We start from the raw sequence: 11,238 nt of genomic DNA, 5'->3' as shown, positions 1-11,238 counted from the left end.
ATAATTTGATAAAAATAATAACTTAAATTGTATGATAGGTAAATGCCACTATAAGGTAAAATAATTTTTACAGTATTTTGTGTGCAAAAATCAAAATTGTAGATTCAATTAGATTTATGAAATGTTTCTTTTTGCCAATAACTTACTACTCAATTTATAATTTGTGGCTTTTAGAACCACCATGCATAGATGTCACTTCTGGCACTAGAGGTGGGGCCCACAAAATGAAAACCATCATCAATTTATAAAATAAAATTGAACCATAAATTTATTTGATGTTGTACGTAACGTGAAAATACCACAATCACAATATAGCCTAATAACTTAATTTTTTTCGTTTCATTTTACGTGATACTTTTTAATTTCACACAATATTTAAAAAATAAAAATAAATGTATAATGTTAAATATTTTATATCTACAAAATTATTTTAATTTTAAGTTAATTTCTAATTACATGGTACATTACCTGTACTATAATCTATTGGTTGAGGATTAGGGTTTGTCTGTTGGAATGGGCTAGCACTCGAGGAGCTAGTTGGTTCTAATTCTGCTAGTTCTTTATAACTGATAGTAGAACTTAATATAGAAAGTGTGTCTTCATCTTTTCTTTCAAAGCTAGTTTTGTTATTTCTATATCCGAAATTATCATTTCTTTCTAAGCAGTTTTTGAAATGTTTTACACATTCTTCAATTTGCATGTCGTCTTTTCGACATCCTTTACATTTAAAAGTTATGTTTTTATATTCTTCCGCTAAAATTTCAGCCTTTTCTATAGCCATGTCTACTTCATATCCCTCTTGTAGGACTTCTATATTCATAAACTCGCTTTTTGTTTCTATATTACTTTCTGTTTCATCGTCGTCTAAATTTCTTTTGGCTGTGTAGGTGTAATCTGTAAACCTTACCGAAGTTTCTCCTTTACTTGTAGTATATAATAGATGAGAGTCGGGTGTAAAAATTTTTGGTTTAGTAAATTTATTTAAATTCCATTCTAAACCTGCGTATATTTCGGGATCTATTTTTATTGGTTTTATTAAACTTATGTCTTTATTTCCCATTATTTCCACTACATCATTTACTTTTAGTTTAAATTTTGTATTACTACTTAGAGTTAATTTTCCAATAAAACCTATGCACATTAATAAATTATTTCCACTATTCATTTCTTCGTATCCCTTAGTCTGAATTCCTATTTTAATATTTTGTCCAAATTCTTTTAAGTTCATTAGGAAGTCTGGACGTATGTAAAATATTCCTCCATTATTAGTCATATCTACTTCAGTTAGTCCTATTATTGATTTTTTAATGTCTGACCATCTATCATCATATATAGATAGATAGATAGATAGATAGATATAGATATAGATATAAATATAGATATAGATATAGATATAGATATATATCTTGTTTGGTCATCTAATGATAGAGGTATTATTGGAAGAACATAATTAAATCCTCTTAATTTCATTAGGATAACTAAATTGAAATAAATATTTTTAGAAAGAGGGCAAAAATGAAATGAAGGGAGTAATTTTTTTTAATGAACTAAAAAAATGTCACATATAAAATAAGACGGAGAACATATTTATTTCTCCTTCATTGTTTCTTTAAGAACCACCACGTGTTGTGGATGGTGTTGGAAGCTTCCCATTAATTATTTTTAATTTTAAAATTATCACTTTTTATCACAAATATCTATCTTATTCTTATCTTATACTTACTCATTTAGCATGACTCATTAGTTTTCAAAAATATAAGTCGGTGATTACATCATTTAAAGCTCTAAATAAGTCAGTGATTACTTTCTTTAAAGTTGTATTTTTCTTATTAGTTTTGTTCATCTTGCTTAGGTAAGTTATCTTTTTTTTTTTATTTGGGAGTAAATTGATAATTTTAAACTCTTTGTTCTTAAATTCTATATCTTGAATCATCCTATTATTTTTGATTTGTTGTAAAATTTCTTTTTTTGGGTGAGTTTTTTTCGTTGTGGTCGTTTGGGTTAAGAGGTGCCCATATTGAGTTCAGATTCAACAATTTCAGTGCACCATTTGGAACCTGACGATCTGGTATCACACTAAAAATTCTTATATATATACAATAATTTTTCGACGAAGAGAGTTCAAATGAACCCCTGGAGTCCACGTAGCTCCGCCCATACATTTGAACTTAAGACTTAGTATGTTTTCTCATTTGTCTTCAAAAATTCTGACATTCCTCTCTTGCTAGGTAACTCACCAAACAATTGCCAGGATGGCAAACCATAAACTTAAGTGAACACTTCTCATTGAAGTGAATCACAGTTTGAGTCCCAAAGCTGTGCATCCAATAAGCAATTTTATAGATCTGAAAAGAAATCTAGGAATAGGTCAACAGTGCTTTGGAAGCTTTGAATGTTGATGGTGTATAATTCATTCTGGTAAAGTTTTTGAATCTTTCCTATTATTGCCTACATAGAATTTTAGCAGTATTGTGTTTGCTAGATGTTTTTTTCTTTCATATTCTTTTGAGCATTATGTGGGTCACCTCTTTGTGTGATGAGTTGTAGTCCTATTCTGTTGCCTTATGTTTCTTATAGTCTCTTGCTAATTTTTTAATCATAATTTCTTGTATTAGTTTTCTGTTCAATTGCCCCTAATTTCTTCCCTCAGGAAGCTTAGAATATATGTTCTTGCAAATCTTCGGCCATTGGAACCAAGGCAAAGCATCCTGCTTACACTATGTAAGGTATGATCATCTATAGTGATCGTAAAACCTGTTAAATAAGAATATATAAATCAATAAAGATGAATTGTCTTAATTCTTTTTTATGAAAGAATACTAACACAAGCTCTGCAGGGAAGCTAAGTGTTTGTTGAATTACAAGATTATTGAACATCATATATCAAATCATAATTCTAGGAATTTTTGTTGAATGGACTTTATATATGATATTATTACAATTAAAGGATGTCCTTTGTGGAATTATACAATGTACTATGGTTCTAGAAAAGAAACTCCGTATTGTGCGATCTGAAATTCGATTCATTCTAATTATATCATGATCGGTCTCTCATCTATTCTACATTGAATTGAATATTTGACATTTCTTATACGGAATCACACCATTTATTGCCGACCATCTGTTAGTAATGTCAAAAACCATACATTAGTGTCACAATCTTATATCTGAGTTTTTCATTGTATTACTATTCAATTTTTGTGTTGTATCTTTAAATACAGAATCAGGTCAACCTCTACAGCAAGGGCTTGTCGAAACCAACCTCTGAAGTAGCGGTAAGCTTACCGTACACTTTACCGTCCTTTGAAATCACTTTGTGGGATTAACGAGGTATGTTGTTATATACAAAAGTCAAAAATTAGTATTCGTTTGTTAAGCTATTACATAACATGTGTTGTCTCCACGTGTCATCTAACAGAATGAAATAAGGACTAGAAATTAATGTTATTTCTTTTCTTTTCCTCCTTTAAAGTACACATTTTATCTCTAGAAACAAATGAAGTATTTTATAATCCACAAAATCAGTGATAATTGAATACATATTTTCTTATTAGTTTCTTGGTTTTTATTCTAAACATGTTCTCTTTGACAAGTTTATCATGTTGTTATAGAATTCATCAGAGGAATATATACCGTTTGAATGCATTCTCGTTTCCACAATCTTTATATTGGTCTAGACTTCAATTTTCATGATTATATTTCTTGTTTTCCTTGGGACAGGTTAGAAGGCTTCTTAACGAAGGCATGGATGCAAATGTGATGACGGTGGCCCTAAATCACTTAGTATGACCCCACTACATCTTTCTGCTAAGGGAGGTCATGTGCGAGTTATGGATGAGTTGCTTAAGAGAGGTGATGATTCTCTCACTTCATACTAAAATAGTATTTTCGGTTGCTAACTATTGTTCCTTATCGGTTTTGCCTACACAAATCCAACTTATGTTGCTGCTTTACAACTAGAGCTGTCAATATGGGCCTGACCCATGAGGTCAGCCCAACCCAACCCAACCCTTTAATTAAGTGGGGTTGGGCTAAAATTTTTCAGTCCATTTAGAAATGAGGCTTATAACCCAACCTCACTTGGCCCGTCGGCCTTAAAGGCTTGATCTGTCAGCCTCAGAGGCCAGCCCATGGGTTAGGACATTAAAACTAATTATTAAATATTTTTAAGTTGGTCATTTATTTATTAGGAATTAAAATTATGGCAATCTTTTCTAACTGGCTACTTATTTTTTTTTATCTATTCTTTGGTTGATACTAATTTTTTGAAAGTTCTTAGTTTGTGTTTAAAATGGCTAGTAAGCTGCTTTTAGTTGTGAAATTCAAAAATTTGCTTTTACTCGTGATGATTTAGTAGTTGTTGCTTATGTCTAATGCAATATTTTGTTCTTTAAATTTAGTTTCTCTTTTGTTATAATCTTGCTTTTTTTTTTTTATGTAGATACTTTGTGTGTATCTATATTTATTATCTTAACTATATTAGAATTTTTCTATGAAACTTGTAGCATCATCATTTCTTTGCTTATTGCATTAAATGTCATGAGCTAATTACAACTAAGGGGTCATTTGGTGTGAGGTATAAGGGATAAAGTGTGAGATAAAATGAAGGACTATTTTATCCTATGTTTGGAGTGAGGTATTAGTTAGTATCGGCCTTATTTATCGCACCATTTACACCATAGTGATAAGATAAATTATCCATATACATAACAAAATAACTAATTTCAAGATTAATTATCCAAGGATAACTCTTTCCCAACCTAATGACCCTTAAAAGTATTAGTAAGATGCCTATTACATACTAAAAGCTAGTAGGAGACATATTAAAGTGAAACCATCAAAGTTGGTGATAGTCTAGTACTTACAATATTTTCGTTTATCATGTTTTGAGTTGTTTTTATTTTTCTGAAGGGCCGACCCGCCCCAACTCGCGGCCTGCTTAGGGCTGGGTTAGACTACTATTTTAAAGGTCTTTTAGTTAAAAAGGCTAAACCATCCTAGCTCATTTAATTCTCTAGCCCTCTAGGGTTGGGTTGGGTTGGTTTGGGCCAACCCATTTTGACAACTCTATTTACAACCTACAATACCAGTTTTTACGTTTATACTTGTTGTACTCATGGGGTCAGTAAACATTCGATCCCTTCATCTCTCGATTTGCATCTGTCTCCATCACAAATACTTCATTTTGAAAGCAATTGCAAACAATTTGAGAATGTATATCCTCCAAATTGGACCTTTTAAGGAACTAAATTGTAATAACACTATTAGTTTGCTATAGCAACAATTGTGGAAGTTTTGTAGTTTTATCTAGCTCGTTGTTCATGAAGCATTTGACCTTTTCATAAGAACTATGCAACTCCGAAGTCAGTCAATAAGCAGCTATAAACTGAACATATGGGAAAAGAAGGAAGAACAGAGAAGATTATGATATACCACTTCAATATGCAGTTTTTGGGTAATCTGGACACAGAAATATGAGACGTTTTAAGTGCAGAATAGAACCAGTACATAGCTTGAAAGACAAATATTTATTTTTGGTGTTTTGGTGTACATGCCAATTTTTTTATAGTACTAATATTCAATGTATTATTCATAATTATATTGGATGTCCCTCAAAGGACAATAACATGCAAGTGTTTGTAACCACTCCCCCTGTCCCAATTTATGTAACCTTTTTGAATATCAAAAGTCAAATAAGTTGTTCTTAGATTCTAATTTTTTCATATATGTTTCAAATATTTTGAATTACCAATTAATTCTGTCTAAATTTTAATTCAACAACATTAGAAAAAAATAGCATTTTAATTCATCAAACTACATCAATCCCGGGCCAACCACACTAGTTGTTCTTTCAATAGTTAGAATAGGAGAATGAGATGTTTCTACAACCGTTTCATATTATGAAATGAAAGCTTGTCTTGTTATTATATAAAAAGGAACTTCACAAAGTCATATTATGAAACGAAAGCTTGTCTTATCATTATATAAAAAGGAACTTCACAAAGTCCAAGAGATATTTGTTTCATTATTTACAAAGCATATATATACCTTGGGATTAATAAATTCAATGTTCATTTTGTTGCTTTCGGTCATGTGATGAGAATTATTTCACATGACAAATCTTTGTTGAAGTTGTAAATTAAAGAAAATTGCAATTTGTAATTATATTTCACGTCAACTACTTGAAACTTTTGGTGGCAAAATATATGTGTTTATACTAAAATATATGTTTATATTTATATTATTATATTAAAGTGTGAAGAATCTTTAAAATGTGATTTGAATGTTTTACACTTCGTTAAAAATCTTTGCAATTACAAAATTATTTAATTTTTAATAATCAAATGTTAGACGTGTGAGGCACGTGCGGTTAAACAAGTATATATATGTGTGTGAGAGCGCGCGCGCGTGCACATTACTATCTAATAAGAGGGAAACGCAAGAGAAGTAGGCAACAGAGCATCAACATGCCTGCTTATGTTGTCTGCTTCAGTTGTTTGCTCTGTGATTTTACTATATCACCCCTAATTAATTATTATAAACAAATATTAAAAATTAATAATATTTAATAAAAAAATAAAATAGACATTTATGACATGTCAAGTTTAGTTATTTCAATCGTAATTTTATTAAATTATCACCTCTAATTAATTATTATAAGTCATTTAAGTATTCAAAAAATAATAATAATATTTAATAAAAAAGGTAAAATAAATATATAAATATAAAATAATAAGTTAACTCTTGATATTTTAAATTAACTCGACGTCTTATATGAGACCCACTTAAATATTTTTTCACAAGTACTTTTTATAGTAATTTTGTTATATCACTTCTACTTAGTTGTTGTGAGTCATTTAAGACATGTTTGCTTCAGTGCTTCAATCGTAATTTTACTATATTACCCCTAATTAATTATTATGTTCATCTAAGTATTATGTCACTTAAATTGAAATAGACGAAAAGGTATTATAAATCACAATAATTAAAAATTTAAATTATTTTAAAATATAATTATTTATCAATGACACAAAAGTTTGGACAAGGAGAGTAACTTCTAGTATTTGAAAATTACATAAAAAGTATTATAAATTACAATAGTTAACAACTTAAAATATCTAAAAAAATTAATTTGTTATATATTTTTAAAAAAATGCATGAAAAATACTATAAATCATAATAACTAACAACTCAAAAAATTTAAACGATATAAAATATTTGATTGACTCTCGAAATTATATCAATGTCACTATAATTAGAAAAACAAAAGTATTATAAATCACAATAATTAAAAACTTAAATTATTTTTAAAATATAATTGACTATCAACGCCACAAAAGTTTGAACAAGGAGAGTAATGTATTTTATTTGAAAACTGCATAAAAAAAATTATAAATTATGGTAGTTAACAACTTAAAATATCTAAACACATTAAAAGTATGATTAATAATCTAAATTCTATTTGTATCGCATAAATTAAGACAAAAAAATAACACATACTGAGCCTGTGTCATCTGAAAAATAGTAATATAGGCCCATCAAAATTTTCTTTTCATACTCTTTATTAATTATACATTTGTAGAGTTTAATTTTGATCGCGAATTAAATTTTTGAAATAAAATTATATATTTGAATAATAAATCATAATGATTGACAATTTAAAATATTTTAAGAATATATGCAAATATTACTCTGAAAAATAAGTTTATTTAAATTTTAAAATTCAAAGATGTCACATTAATTGATATAGTTATTATTATGATATTAATTTAGGAATAGACGGGCTTGTCGTAACTATTATTTTGAGAAAAAAATAGGCTTTTGATAAACTAAGACTTGTCAAAATTTGAGATCTTTTAAAATAGGGAATAGGTCAAATTTATTTCTTTACTTTAGAAAATTGGCTAAGTATACCCGTCGTCATACTTTGGAATCAAATTTACCCTTGTTGTCATACATTGGGGCCAAATTTATCTTTGGCTAAATATACTCTTCGTCATACTTTGGGGCCAAATTTATTCTCGATGTCATATTTTTTGGATCAAATTTACTCTCGTTGTTAAGAAACTTTTCACCTGCACCCTTCTTATGACAGAAAATTTCAAATCAATGTTAAATGACCTATTTTTAAAAAATAAGACACTCCCTAATCTAACCCGCCCGATCCGAACCACAAAAATACATAAACAAATATATTCTTCCCTCAGTTCTATTGGTCAAATTTTCCAAACAAACAAATATACTTCTCTTTCAACGTGCAACACTGGTAGAGTGGGTTGAAAGAGTGTGTTTTATTTTTAAAAAATGAGGTATTAACGTTGATTTTAGATTTTCTATTAAAAGAACGGTATATGTGAAAAGTTTCTTAATAACAAGGGTAAATTTGACCCCAAAAGTATGACATCGAGGATAAATTTAGCCTCAAAATATAACGGAGGGTATATTCAGCCAATTTTCCAAAGTAAGGGGATAAATTTGATCCCAAAATATGACGAAGGGTATATTTAACCAATTTTTCAATGTAGAATGGTAAATTTGACCCTTTTTCCCTTTAAAATATTAGAGAGACTCCTTTGGAGATTCTCATTATTGTCTCAACTAATATCTCAAATTTCTTGATCTGGTCATATAAAAAAAGAGAATAGATAAAAGAAAATTCTAAGATATTCATGTTTTATAATTTTATAGTTAACTATGAAATATTGTACTCCACTTAAGCTACTTAATATTATTGTTAAGCTAATGAGAATCTTTAAAGACTTGATTTTTCAGATAGGATGCAACGCACGCTGTTTCACAAGTTTTTTTTTTTAACTATTTTCATTTTCTCCACTCACACCTTATCTTACATGAGGATTTGAACAACATATCTATGTGTTCATTGGGGTAATTTTGTAAGAATATTACGTATTAATGACCCACATATTTTTGGTAAAAGATTTACCTTGTCTCCCAATTAAAGTAATAAATTAGTCAATTACTTTTCCTCCAAGTTATACATATATGATATTTCTTTGATGACAAGAAATAACTATGAAAGTCCCTAGGATTAAAGTTATTTGCCTAAAATTCCCTAGCCCACCTATAAATACGTCTGCGACTCCATCAGTCTAGCATAACTTTGATAGGCATAGACTAGAAGATTCTTACGTCTCTTCTTTCCCTCATTTCTTGTTAAAGTTTTTGACAAAGGTGATTTATCACAACTCAAGGCCACCCCCTAGTCGTAACACGGTGCTTAAGGCCATAAATGACCCCAAGCTAATCCATGATCTGGTACCTGATGTGAACACTAAATAAAATAATCATATGCGGAAGGTAAACTCATAAAACACTATTAAGGTGGAATACTAAAACAATACCCAACGTGTCTGAACTACTAATACAACTGAAAAACAAGTTCGAATGTCTGAATATCTGAATATTTGAAAGCCTCTAAGTTATGAGGAGTTGATGGGACAAACCCCCAAATAAATTTAACTGAATGAAATGAAGGAAATACTGAACAAAATTGTAAATACTTATCCTCGATGGATGAGGACTCACCACAACTACTATTGAGTGGTATTAAGCTGGCTAAGGGCAATTGAGGAACTGAGCGTCCGAACCTATATTATGAAATCAATATAATGCATAAGAGAGTATGCTGTTAGTACTTTGAATATACTGGTACGTGAGATAGGGACTAATTGAAATGCATATGGATACTGAACATGAATGCATGATCATGTAAAACGAATGCAAGACCAAGTAAAACATGTACGAAAATAATATGTAAAACTGACTAATTGAATAGCTGATAAAATGAACACTTGGTTATACAAACCCGAGCTGATAAAATCTAGATAGTGAAATGAAACTATGGGAGCTATGTAATACCCCGATCGTTCTTTAAGCCTAAATCTGTCTTTTGAGTGGATAGGGGTGTCTTCTAAAGTGATTAATATTTATATTGTGTTGTATTTCTCTAATTTCTACTTTTTGTTATGTAGAGCATTGAATAAGCTTTCCATCAATACCAATTTCATCGAAATTCAACATTGGACGAGAAAGTTATGGTCATTTTACTAAGCGATGTCGGAATCGCCAGGCCTGACGGTAGACCTGAAGGACCGCCAAGTCCTTGGTGGACTGTCAATTGTCCCATTAAGCCAAGGCAGTAACCCCTTTTTCTGGCCATCATGCGATGGCCAAAATGGTGGGCCACCAAAAATTTGATGGACCGTCAAGAGGATTGTCAAGTCAAGGCAGAATATCCCATTTTTGGCCCCCGAGTGATGGACAATCTGGTGGACCATCCCAGTTTTAGCACTCGAGTGATGGATGATCTGGTGGACCGTCAGTTCCGCTGACGGACCGTCAGTTCCGCTGACGGACCGTCAGTTCCTCTGACGGACCGTCAGTTTGACCATCACAGACCCCGATCAGCAATTTTTAACTTTTTTAAAAGGGCATTTTGGTCCTTTCCAACCATTTTGGTCTTGTATATATATATATATATCCAAGTAGAGAAGAGAAGTTTATTTTCTCTCATTTCTCTTCCATAACCCTCTAGAAACTAGGGTTTCTTCCAAAATACTAAATCAAATCATCTCCAAGAAATTCAAGAATCTTCTAAAGATTTCACCAAGTTGTTCAAGAATTAAGTTCTCCATGCCAAAGGCATCAAGAAACTTAGCTCAAGTCTCTTAATCTCAAATTCATAATCCAAGGTATGTGGGGCTTGAACAAGAATATCCTTTCATTCTTGTGCCCAAAAAATTGATTTTTACTATTGGAATATCATGATTTTGCAAGCGGGTTTATATCCAAATTACTTTATCATTGATTTATGAGAATCGAGCTATTCAAGATTGATATACATGACTATTTCGTTGTTTTATTTCTTAAATTGAGAATTTATGCTATGAATTGTATATTGCAACTATGAATTGATGATTTTCAGGAGATAGATGATAAGAGTCATGATTTTAAGATTTTCAATGAGAAGTTGATTATATATATATATATATATACATGGATATTGAGCTTGAGAGTCAAGAATGAGTCCTATGATGTTTTCTTGAAGCTTTTGATATGTGAAATGATTTGATAAGCAAGCATACTTGGTGTTGAGAAAGATTATTTTGATTTTGAGTCGAGTTAGGAATCCACAGTTGTATATAATTTATAGATGAGATATATTTATGTGTTGGTCTTTATGATAGACCCATGAGTTGATATTGATTAAGGTGGATC

The sequence above is a fragment of the Capsicum annuum genome, chromosome 5 (genome assembly GCF_002878395.1).
Source record: "Capsicum annuum cultivar UCD-10X-F1 chromosome 5, UCD10Xv1.1, whole genome shotgun sequence".
NCBI lineage: Eukaryota > Viridiplantae > Streptophyta > Magnoliopsida > Solanales > Solanaceae > Capsicum > Capsicum annuum.
This window is presented reverse-complemented; position numbering follows the sequence as displayed.